We start from the raw sequence: 12,554 nt of genomic DNA, 5'->3' as shown, positions 1-12,554 counted from the left end.
TCAGAGTAATGGATAGGAACACCAAAGCCTCAGAAACTACTTCAAATTCACACCAACAAGACGTGCAGCCTTAACAAAGAACATTATTATGTCTGGAGTGTCCACAAGTGGCAGAGGGTGTTGCCTTTCAGGTACATATCTCACAGCTGACCTCTGCAAGGTCGTGATGTGGGAGAGACACTAAGGATGCAGGGGAGAGAGGTTAACCAGAGTGGGAAGGAGGGGAGGCCTTGGAGACCTCAGGAGATCTTACATCTTAAAGGAGTCTGAAGGATGAAGAAACTTAGACAACCTGGGTGGGTGCTGCAAGGTTTGGCTCCAGGAGCCTGAACTGATCTCCAAGATTTACCCACGATGCACCTGTGCTCTTCCAGTCCTGGACGCTCATTCTTCTGCAGTCCTGTGAAAATCGAAGGCACTCCTGTTTTCCTCATAGCCTTTTCTTTCAAATGTCTATCAGCTTTTTATCTGCACAATGCCCCCTTTTGTGATTTCTTAATTTTGAGCAAAGACTGGAAAAGGCACTGGAGATCTGTTTAACACCAGTCTCTATATTTACCCTGGAGGTCGCTGAATTTTCCTATTGTTACCCGTTTCCTTTGATCTTATGGGTCTGTTGTCTAGAACCAGCCAGAGGAAAGACGGAGTACCTACCTTGTACCTGCTCTTGTGTGAGGCAGAACTGCATACTGCCACCAATCCAGCCTGCAGAGACTCGTTGCCAAGTGTCTGTGGAATCTGCAGGGCGGGCGAGGCAAGTGGGCGCCTGTGACACTCTGTGGTCTTTGGGCACTCACTGCCCTTCCCGCTTCTGTACCAGAATGGACATCTGCCCCCTTTTTGTCTTGTCTTTGTTGTACCCCCAAAAGATCTAGACGCGACTAGATGGGTGTGGGAGTGCGAAGAAAAACTGTGAAGGATGGGAGAGAAACGTTTCTCGAAATTTCACCATTTAAAGCTACCAGGAAGTCTCTGGCTACAGAGGACGACAGGCAGGGTCTCTCCCAAAGAAAACGGGATTCGAGAAAATGGACTGACCGATTGATTAAGATCGGTTCAGACTCAGCTTTTCTCCATCCTTCTGGCAATTTGCTGTAAGGTAAACTGCTTTGGGTTAAGAATAGCACTTCATAACTAATTGAACAGGGAAATCAAAACAGCAACAGCAGTAGCAACAACAACAGTAAGATGCGTCCAAAATTGTAAAGAATAAACCAAACCTGTGTTTCGAAAAAGTACTTTAAGACCGAAGAAGTTCTGAAGTCTGAGTTAGCGATACCCAGAGTGTCCCAGTGATTTATACTTGACCCGATGGCAGGGATCCTCAAACGAATGCAATCCACGCTGAGAACGCTCGGCTTAGCTTGGGTTGATATTTGGTTAAAAACAAAAACAAAAAACAAATATCTTAACTTGTAAGATGATTAAGTACTGGACTTTGAGTTGCACAGACTAAATGGCAGCAGCCGGGACCCGAGGGGCCCCCTCTGGGTCTCGAGTCGGAGACACTAAAGGCTAAATCAGGCTTGTGAGGGCAGGCCACTCGAGGTCACGGGAGAGAACAGCAACACAGAAAAAGTAGAGCGCAGGGGCAGAAGAAAAGTCCTACAGCTTCTGAGTTGAATAGACGCATCGATCTTTGTTCAGGAACACTAATGGTTGTTGGCACCATGAAAGAAAAAAAGAAAGAAAGAAAGAAAGAAAAAAAAAAAAACACTCTGCGGCCCTCCGCTTCCCAGGAGCAGGACTTACGTGAAGTGCCCAGAACCTGGGACATACCCAAATGCCCGGAATCTTGTAGCTTCCGAGAGCACCGGGTCCCTCGGAGGAGATGCACAGTTCATGAACCTGAACCCTGGAGAGGAGCAGCATTCCGACCCCAGGGCCTGTGCGTCCTCGTGGGCGCAAACTTCTAAGACACGGCCACTCGGGCGCTGCTGTCTGCTTGTCTGAGGGATCACTGGTGTGCCGGTTAAAATTTAAAATGCCTTTGGATTTCATGTTAGAAGCTGGTAGGGATAGGAAGCACACGATTCTCATGCAATCGCGCAGAGAGAAGTATATATGTGTGGTTTCCGTAGTGTAGTGGTTATCACGTTCGCCTCACACGCGAAAGGTCCCCGGTTCGAAACCGGGCGGAAACAAACAGGATTTCTTTTAACCCACAGTGGGGATAAAAACTCTCTCGGTGATGGTGGTTTTAGATAGTAGGACGTTTGATTCATCCAGATGAGATCATGAGAGATCCACCCTCGGGATTAGGTCAGAGAGTGACCACCCCCCCCCTTTCCGGGGAGGTCTGCTTTATTGGGAATAGAAACCACCGCTGGTGTAAAAGAAACCACTCAATTGTTTAAAGTGGAAGCTTTGCTATTTCGTTATGACAGCCTGAGCTGAGTAAAAATGTATCCTAGAAAATCCCGTTTCGGCACTAAGGACGGCTGGCGTCTGTGGTGGATTTTAGTACTGGTGAGAGGACTAAGAATGGGCCTGGAAGAGGGGTACCACTGTTAGTGCACAGGGTGGAGTGTGTAGATGAAATGGCGCAGGGCTTTGAGTGTCGAGCATCAGCTAAAAGGTGATCTGCTTGACTGGACAATGCCGCGTCATGTCAATGTCGCGGGCAGTGCATCGTCATATGAAAGTCGCCTCAGTCTCCTGCACAGAGCAACTGAAAATTATAATGGCATTTGGGTAAGAGGGAAGGTCGTGATCTTCAGTCAACGTGAGGACAGATGAGGCTTTTATCCACAACAACGTTCCTACTTAACTGTCAGGGGAGATAGAAAATTGTGCGGATGAGTTTAGTCCCAAGTGTCTATTCAAAGGATGATCTCTGTAGACTGGCCCATGGCCCAGTGCACCAAACTGAGGTCCTCACCGACTGTAGGAGTCTCCACTCTGCGGACTCTGGTTGCTGGGACTAGGAGAAAAGCCACATTCTAGTCTGGATGTAGTAGGTCATTCTTTTCATTCCAGCACTTGGAAAAGCTGAGTCTGAGTTTGAAGCCAACCTAAAAGGGGTGTGGGGAGCTACGCTGAGCATGTCAGCTTTCTCCCACGGTCTCTCTTCACTTTCTTTTAGACTACGCACTTCAAGGCTGATACCATTTAAAGATGCTTCTCTCTTCTTTCCTGTCACCCTCAACCCCCTCCTTTTAACACCGAGGAGCAGAGCATGAGCAGTCCTCAAGCGCTCGCCCTTCTCACTGCTCTCTATTCAAAAGCCAGAACAAGAGAGCTGGTGCGGTTCATGTTGCTATTTCCTGCTTTATGGAGATACAGAAATCCAAGGTTTCTCCTGACCAGCACCTGTAGCATGGGGCCTCCCTCGTACTCCAGCCGACTTGGCTGCGGCCGGTGGGGCAGCGAGAGCTGGGAAAAGGCGAGAGGGCTAAGGGGGAGTCGTGAAAGGGAGCAAAGAAAGTAGGTCAGGGAAGAAAAAAAGGAAGACGCCAGAGAAAAACGAGACTCCTCAGCTGAAGAGCAAAGCCATTTACTGTTTACTGCTCCTCAATAAGGCCGGGTTTTTAAAAAGTAAATGTTTGTAAATTTAAAAACAAAAGCCACTGGAAATAAGGGAATTCGTGTTTGGGACACCTGGTGATGTTCTAGCATGTGCCCACGGTCATGTCGGTTCCGATCTTAGCTTTGGTATCGTGGTGCCCTCTCTTGGGTCCTAGAGACTGGACCTAGCTCGTGCGTCTTTTGGTTTCCGGTTTCCTTTTAATTCACACACGCGGTCGGAGAGCAAGCTTTGCCTCTGGCTGCGGTGATCCTGGCGAAAGAAGCACAGCGTGAGCAAGTAGAGGAACGAGGAGCCAAGCTGGAGGCGTGTGACTGGTTTCTTTTTTTTTTTTTTTTTTTTTTTTAAAGATTTATTTATTTATTATATATGAATACACTGTAGCTGTCTTCAGACACACCAGAAGAGGGCATCGAATCTCATTACGGATGGTTGTAAGCCACCATGTGGTTGCTGGGATTTGAACTCAGGACCTCTGAAAGAGCAGTCAGTGCTCTTAACCACTGAGCCATCTCTCCAGCCCCGTGTGACTGGTTTCTTATGCGATGGGGAGGCTACTTATTTCTGTGTCTCCGTGGCGCAATCGGTCAGCGCGTTCGGCTGTTAACTGAAAGGTTGGTGGTTCGAGCCCACCCGGGGACGTGCTTCACAAAATGGGAGTAGTTTGTTTCATTCCATTCTCAACTCACAGTTCTTCTCTTAAAGCGAAGTTCTTTTCAGATCCTCAAACTTGTAAGGATATGGCCGATGGGACCAAAAAACTATTATTTGGTAAGGTTCCCATCTTCTTTTTTCCCTACAACTAGTATCTGTCCCTTTCCCATATACTTTTGACTTTTGATCACGTGTTTTATGATTACAAACAATAACATCCATTCTGTGCACACATCTGTGGTTGCCTGTGCAAGGGCTTCTGTAGAGTCCTGGAGAGCGAGTGTTCAATGCTAGTATTTAAATTTTAAAATCTTGTCTCTTTTGTTGGCTTATTAGCTGTAATTCTTTCCTGGTTTTTATTGTCATTAACTTTCTGATTTAGTCGTGTGAGTCACCATCCTCTGCACCTGTGCTGTTGTGCCCGCTCCCCCGTCTCTATGCATTTCCCCGAGAAGACTGCTCAAGCAGAAATTGAAGCTTGAGTGGTAGGCTGCCGAGTGTGTCTCCTTGTTCCTGTTTTGTTCCCGTTCCTTTCCTGTTCCTGTTTTGTTCCTGCTTTGTGGGGAGTATAGAAGGGAGCTACGCAGTTGAAAATATAGCATTTGGTTCTTTACCAGATGACTCCTTGTTTTTCTTTCTCTCGCCCTCAGCCCTCCGCCGATCCAAGGAACTGAGTCAGCTATGCTGGCGTAGCTGACATAGTCGTTTTTAATTTATCATAATCTATTTTCAAGTGCTGTTGTCCATGGCTACTTGCAGTGCACATTTTTCCCCTTAAAGACGCCGAATAATTCATCTTTACTACTTTTGTTTAAAGTCTGATTTTTAAAAAGGGGGAGGGGGATAGAAATAACAGGAATAGTGACGCCGTGCTTGCCGTTTTATTTGCAGCGGTATTTACAGTGCTCCTAGTTCTTAGTGTGCATACGGATTCCCTCCGGGTGGCAGCTTTCACTGGTTACTGTAGTGAGCAGAGCCGGAGGGCTGGCTCTTCCACCTTGACGCCCATCCCCCCACCCCGTCCTTTAAAGGCACACGGCGGATCTCTGTATCTTTTCACGGCGGATCTCTGTATCTTTTTCCTCCAATAACTTTTGAAGATTTTTTTTTCTTTTCCAGTAGGTTTTAGCAGTTTAATTCTCTGTGCGTAGGTGTGGTTTTCCTCAAGTGTCTAGTACATGAGGTTATTCAGATCCTCAGGTCAGTGGGTTAATAATTCTCATTACAACTGGAAATTTTTAAGTTACTGTTCCTTAAAAAAATTTTTTTTTCTTCTCCTTCAATCCATTCAGGATCCTCAATTGCTGGTTGGGCTTCTTACAGCCGCTCTACCGCTTACTCTTACGGACTTTTTCATCGATCTTTTTTTCTTCTGGTTCTCTGCAGACAGGATTTCTCTGTAGCCCTTCTTTATGGCCCTGGCTGTGTTGGAACTTGCATTGTAGACCAGGCTGGCCTGGAGCTCAGAGACCCACCAGCCTCCAAGTGCTGGGATCAAAGGTGTATGCCCCAGCTAACATTTTTTATTATTTTACTTCTTAATGGTTTCCTGTAGCTTTGCATTCCCTAACCTTTTCTCATTTAATAGCTTACTTTCTGTTAATTTCATCTGGTACATTTATTATCTTGGATGTTATTTTAGGCTCTGAAGGTGAATTCTGGCCATTCCAATTTTCATATGGTCTATGTCCTTGGACCTGTAAAACAATTATATAACAGCTTCAGGTTTTTCTCAACGCATCCTAACTTAACAAATCCGGCCCAGGATCTATTTATCCTCCTCATTATGTGCCAAATTTCTTGCTTTTGTGCGTGCCTAGTATCTATCTTAGTTTGGGTTTTATTGCTGTGAAGAAACACCATGATCACAGCAGCTCTTATTAAGGGCAACATGGAATTGGGACTGGCTTACAGTTTCAGAGGCTCAGTCCATTGTCATCATGGTGGAGAGCATGGCAGCCTGCAGGCAGGCACGGTGCTGGAGAAGGAGCTGAGCGTTCTACAACTTGACTTGTGCCACACTGGGCGTAGCTTGAGCATATAAGACCTCAAAATCAGTCTCCAGAATAACATACTTCCTCTGACAAGGCCACACCTCCTAACAGTGTCACTCCCTAAAGGCCAAGCATATCCAAACCATCACATGCCCTGAGCCTTCTCTCCAGCCCCTGCTGTCAGTCTCTTCACAGACATGCCCAGATTAGTGCTCTGCTGAACACTGGAGGAGGAACCTCTACCCTCCCTCTTCCCAGTTCTCTTCGAAATATATCACAGACCTATGAATTCTAGCTATCCCTAATCTAAATAGACATGTGTGTGAATAATAAATCCCAAGCAGATTTGGGGCGGGGAATGGTCACAAGGGAAGGGGAGCAGACACGGGAGGACTGGGAAGTGAGCATGACCGGGACTGGGGTGCGTGATGTGAAACTCCTCCCAGGTAGAATGGGAATTTGCCTCAAAACACTCGCCTTTCGCCGAGCCTAGACAGAGTTCTGCAGCTCTATAAGCAGGTACCGTGAGGGCTCGCAACATCTGTAAGTGGGTACCATGAGGGCTTGCAGTGCCGTTTCCAGTCGTTCAGGATTTACCTTGATACCTAAGCAGTAAGAGCATAAGAATTCTTTAAAGTCCCTAGAAAGCACTCCTTTAAAGATGGGTAGGTAGGACAGTGTATTTAAAAATTGCTGGCCCAGTAGAGGCCCAGTCTGACCAACTCAGCTACCACTCAGCCCAAATCCACTACTTTGAGTCAGTCCACCCCAACATCTACTCCATCTGTGAGCTGCCTGAGCTCATGAAGGAGCTGGTCCTGCAGAACCAGAGCCACAGGCTCTCCAAGACTTTGGACAACAGCAGGATATCCAAGAGGAGTCTCAGTGAGGGTCCAGGACTGATGATGTAGCGGAAGTCAGAGAGAGGCCTCGAACCAGACTCATTACAATGAATCTGCATGTGAAGCTGCATCTGAGCAGTCGAGTATACTGTGTGACACACGGCAGCTTCCAAGGCCACTGCGGCTAGGGAATATGTAACGGAGAGCGGAGGAAGATGGAGGAGAGGGGCAGTGGGTGGGGGCAGAGGGGAACTGGAGATACGACAGCTGTGATGGCTGCGAGAGAACGCTGTTGAGGTGATGGAGGAACAGGTCGTTACCAGGAGGGTTGTCAGGATGGTGTGCACTCAGCCTCGGACCTTGGAACAAGCCGCCCCGCCGCACGACTGCCCTGGCTCTGAACTCCAACTGGATGTTCGAGATGAAGAATGGTCCGTTTACTAGATTGGACTTCCTCGAAAGAAAGACCTCCATGGTCCATACTTCTTCCGGAGACCACGCTAGTCCTTGGCTCTTGCTTCGACAGCCATGTTGATGTCCGCGGGTTGCCACGGGAGACCAAGTTCGTAGTCCGCACTGTTGCCAGAAAGCATGTAGAAGCCCAGGATTTGTGTACCCACTGACTGTAAAGGGCAAGGAAGCTACCCTCGAAGTAATATCGATGTCTGAAGATACACAGTTCAAAACGAGGACCGCAGAAGGCTTCAGTGACAACCTTACCTCCACCACAACCCAACCACAAAAAAAAAAAAAAAAAAAAAAAAGAACCTAAAAAGGAAACCACCAGAGAACTCAGAAGGAGCTTCTTGGTTGTTTTGGTTTTTACTCATTTCGAGTGAGTACACTGTCGCTTTCTTCAAACAGACAAGAAGAGGGAATCAATCATTACAGATGGTTCTGAGCCACCATATCGTTGGTAGGAATTGAACTCAGATCCCCTGGAAAAGCAGTCAGTGCTCTTAACCACCGAGCCATCTCTCCAGCCCCAGAAAGCTCTTAAAAACTGTGATAGAGTGTTGAAGCGTAGCTCTCCACATTGATGGCTTCTGGCGTGGGGCGCAATTGGAGGATTCATCTTCCCTTCGGGGGCTGCCACTGGGAGTCCGTCCGTGCTCCCGTGAGTGTAATACTGACAACACAAAATGGACTTGGGCTTTTCCTTTTCTTTTTTCCTCTTTCTTCTTTTTCTTTGTAGGGGCGAGGTCACAAGGGAAGGGGAGTGGACACAGGAGGACTGGGAAGTAAGTGTGATAGTCATCGAGGTGCATGATGTGAAATTCTCAAATAATTAAAAACATTATGTTGGGAAAATATTGCCAAAGAGACCTTTTTTTAAATTAGAGTTTAAAAACTTACAAGAGAATGCACCCCAACAGTCACTAGGGAACACAGATCCTATTGGTGGTTCTTGGTTTTAGGGGAGAAAAAAAAAACAGCAAAAAAAAAAAAAGCTTTTTTAACATTTCTAGATGGTAACTTGAGGGCAATTTTGTTGGAGTTTAAGAGCGGAAGCAGCGGGGCGGTAATGTCATTTGCCTTTAACCCCAGCATTCAGGAGGCACAAAATGTGTGTGTGTGTGGGGGGGTGCTTATTACCAGATTAGCTGAGAAATGTGTTTCTAGCACATAAAGACAAACTGTTGGCTACCAACCATAATGTTCCAGGAGAAGATACAACCTGCAGATAACCGGAGCCGTCACACAGTGAGGACCATGCTTCGTAGCCCTCTTCCCTTGCGGTGTGTCAGGGATCGCCTTCAGCCACAGCTTCCAACGCTCGGTAAGGTTTAATAGTCTACAAGCAAAAGCTAATGAGGTCGAGTTTTGAATATACATCCCCAGTCTGCGCATGGCAGGGGGTTTGAAACAGCGATAGAGACAAAGGAGCAGCGCCATGAGGGACGGACTTCACAAAAACCATTCTGAGAATACAGGAACCTCGGGGAACCGTAGAGTGTCGGAGATGGTGGAGCTCAATCCCAACGGAGACACTTGCAGTCTAGAAAGTCACCCGCTGGCTTCTGTCTCTGAGAGCCCGAGGCCCATACACCAAGAACCGGCCGCCCATCCGCCTTCTTCCAGGGCGGCTCCTGTCCGGCCTCAGGTGAGTCACTGCGAAAGAAAGGAGTCACCTCTTCCTGGACTACATCAAAGATGTCTTCTGCTCACTAAAAGAGACCCAGTAAACATTTCAAGGACATTTTGAACTAGATATTTCGGTCAAATCTGAAGACTGTCTTTGCAGAACACAAAACATAGCACAAGATGATGATCGTCGAAGCCTGATCATGGTGGTTGAAGAGAAGGCCAGTATGACAAAGTCCATCACCGTGACAGTCGTCTGGTTTATTCTGCTAGGACAACATACTTTCACATTTAAAAATAGAAACAGCAAAAGAAACCCTTGTGGGATTTACGATATTAGAAAATGTCTGTGTCTATAAAAATAAATCATATTAACAAAAAACAGTAAGGATGGTTGTCAGATCATTTCATTAATGCGGCTTCTGGATACTTACATTTTGTTTGGACCACACTAAGACACAATCTTTTCTAGAAATGGTCCCACGGATAGACCCTCTGATGCAGTCCTAGATACCTAATAATCCCAGCCAAAGTGACGACTAAAATCAATCGTCACGGCAGCTTAAAGAGATTGCACGGGAAGGACGTCAAGGTAGCCATAGGGGATTCTAGGTTGTGGCAATACGGGTGTTCTTTATGTATTTGTCAAGTGCATTTGTTTTTTTAAAAAAAAGGGGGGTGCTGGTTTGTTTGTTTGTTTGTTTTTGAGTGGCGCGTGGGTAAAAGGACAGGATGCGGAATGAATGCGAAACATGTAAGAGGAACGCTCGTTGAGAACTCAGATCTAGAAAAAAATGTTGCTTGTAATAAGATGTTGGGGGAGCAGTTGTTGGAATAAATAACATTAGGGAGCCGGGCGGATCACGAGGGGTGAGGGGATCTGGGGCAGCTTTAAACTCGTCTTTGGTTTTTCATTGGGTCTTTTTAAACGATTTCCATTTCTTTAGATAGATTTTTACAATTTGCAGCTTCTGTCCCGGTGCTTCTGAGCCTGTTTTCTGGAGCCAAGCTGCCTGCATTCCTTCGGTTCTAATTCTCGTTTCAAATCTCAGCCCGCTCATGCAATCGTTAACTGTCCTGATCGGGTTTCCCGTTTTCCATCCAAGCTTCTGCAGACCCACCTGTGGAACGCAGTTTCCCTTTCTGCCAGCGCGCTGCCAAGCAACCTTGCCCTCCCAGTCTTGAAGCCACAAAAGCAAAAGCCAGACGACGCTTGAATCCCATGCGTGGAGCTGTGTCCACTGTTGTGGAAATTCCGACACGATCCGAATGCAAAACGCCGGTGAACCAACGTCCGATACTGTCGAAGCACTAAAAGCTGCAATTGTATTCTGCGCCAGAGAGCAGGAACCAAGGGAAGGTCTCCGTGTCCAACTAACACCCATTAAACCAGAAACTGACCTGGGGTCCACTCCTCTCCAGCGCACCGCACCGCACCTGAAAACAAAGAAAGCCTTGGAAAGGAACATGAACTTACGAAGAGTGCTCTTACTCAAAGTAAAGAGAGAGGTCCCACCGAGACTTGAACTCGGATCGCTGGATTCAGAGTCCAGAGTGCTAACCATTACACCATGGAACCTACACCTGCCACTGCCCTTCATTATTCCTTGATTGTATAAGAAAATGTTTATTATCCGTTCTCTTAGTTATTAGTTTTGTACGTTTTTATTTTATCTGCACTGCAGGAAATGAGAAACTGAAAGCAAATCCTCTATGATCTTAAAACCAGACAAGAGGCCCATCAAAAGCAACATGGCCTCCCTTCATTTACTACACTGCTTTGTCCTGAGATGAAATTTCCCCACTCAAAAGTATTTCTTTTGCCTGACATTTTATTCATCCTCCAAGCAGGCTCAGTGATGAATGGGTGTGACCTGGGACATCCTGTGCTCTTCCTTGGATGACAGACACCCATGATAGTCACACTACCCATCTTTAACATACAAATATAAGCCTACCATAGGAAGAACTGGAGGAACCTTCCTGTGTTTTTTTCATGTATGCACACATGTGTGTTTCACTTGGATTAAGTTTTTTTTTCCTTCAAAAAAATAAAACACACATATTTATCAAACAAAGTAAGAGTGAGTGATATAGTTAAGGTTATAAAACTCTTAGCCTAGATCACACTTGCCTGAAGTCCATCTGTGCTGGCCAAGCTAGAGGCCTGGCTCTGACTCACTGCTTTCTGAAAGCTGGCCATTGATTCCATTTTAATTTCCTTATTACAACTGAAATGTTTTTTATTTTTAAAGTAGATACTATCCAAAGGTACCAAACCACTCACTGCAGGGCCATAGGAGGTATGTATCCAAGGCCTCATAAACCACAGAGATAAAATTCAACATCATATCTCAAAGTAGTAATGTGTGCATATACAGTCACCCTGGCACTGTTAGAGATAAACCTGTGTTCGTTTAGGTTTTAATTAAATTTTCTTTGATCACTCATTTATAATTGTGGGAAAATGAAGGGAATTTTGCACTTTGCAGAGAGGGGCAAGAGAAAAATCTATAAAGTGATCATAAGAAACAAAACAAAGTTATGTTTGATTTTTCAGAGTGGAATCTACCTAACTGGAAACCACCTAGTTAGTCCTTTCTGATTGGCGAAGTCTTTGCTTTGGTTTATAGTGTACCCTGGACAGTTTGGTTTGGAGCTAGGCAAACACATAAAATCTACCTTTGTAACCCAAGCTAGCTTCAAATTCACCTTAGCCTCCAGTGTCCTGGGATCAGCTTGCACTGTTTACTCTGGGCATTGATGTGCTTACCTGAGACCCCAGAGCGCCAGGCTTTCTCACCATAACAGCGCCTCATGAAATAACACCTCTCAAATCCCAACCCAATCACTTTCTAAAATGTGTGTGTGTGTGTGTGTGTGTGTGTGTGTGTGTGTGTGTGTGCATGCATGCATGCAGGTGCCCATGGAAGGCCAGAGGCATTGGATTTCCCTGGAGCTGGAATTATTAAGGGTTGTGAGCAGCCAACATAAACACTGGGAATCCAAACTCTAGAAGAGCAGTCAACAGATTCTCTTAACCACTGAACCGGCTCTCCAGCCTCCCCTTCTAGATTCTTTTTTTGGGGGAAATTTGGTCAAAATTTGACCTAAGCACCACTGTCAGTCAACATCAAAGTTGGTTGGCCTGTGACCTGGGAAGGAACTCATGCATTACCCATGTCAGACTCACTGAAGTTTTGTTTTTTCTGCTGTTCTCTCTCTCATCACAATGAGACCATGTGGCTCTGGACACAGGAGCCACACACTCAAAACATTTGAGAGAATGCAGCACATCAGGAAGACACTTGTGATGTTTTTGAAGAGGAAAATAGCAAAAGATTGCAGCACAGCCTCTCACCTAAGTCCCCACCAACCAAACCAACTTAAAAAAAAAAAAAATCAAGCAACAACAAGGATGAAAATTAAGCTCCAGAGGTTTGAATGAAAGCT

The 12,554-nt window shown here is 46.0% G+C and overlaps 3 non-coding genes across 3 annotated transcripts; 2 read left to right on the top strand and 1 right to left on the bottom strand.

The window, feature by feature from the left end:
• Window positions 1-2,071: 2,071 nt before the first annotated feature.
• Trnav-cac lies at window positions 2,072-2,144 on the top strand. Its single transcript has one exon. It is a non-coding gene; the product is annotated as a tRNA-Val (tRNA).
• A 1,950-nt stretch (window positions 2,145-4,094) lies between these two features.
• Trnan-guu lies at window positions 4,095-4,168 on the top strand. The gene has a single exon. It is a non-coding gene; the product is annotated as a tRNA-Asn (tRNA).
• A 6,440-nt stretch (window positions 4,169-10,608) lies between these two features.
• On the bottom strand, window positions 10,609-10,680 carry Trnaq-cug. The gene has a single exon. It is a non-coding gene; the product is annotated as a tRNA-Gln (tRNA).
• Window positions 10,681-12,554: the final 1,874 nt, after the last annotated feature.

The sequence above is a fragment of the Grammomys surdaster genome, unplaced genomic scaffold (assembly GCF_004785775.1).
Source record: "Grammomys surdaster isolate TR1022 unplaced genomic scaffold, NIH_TR_1.0 125849, whole genome shotgun sequence".
Taxonomy (NCBI): Eukaryota; Metazoa; Chordata; class Mammalia; order Rodentia; family Muridae; genus Grammomys; species Grammomys surdaster.
This window is presented reverse-complemented; position numbering and strand designations above follow the sequence as displayed.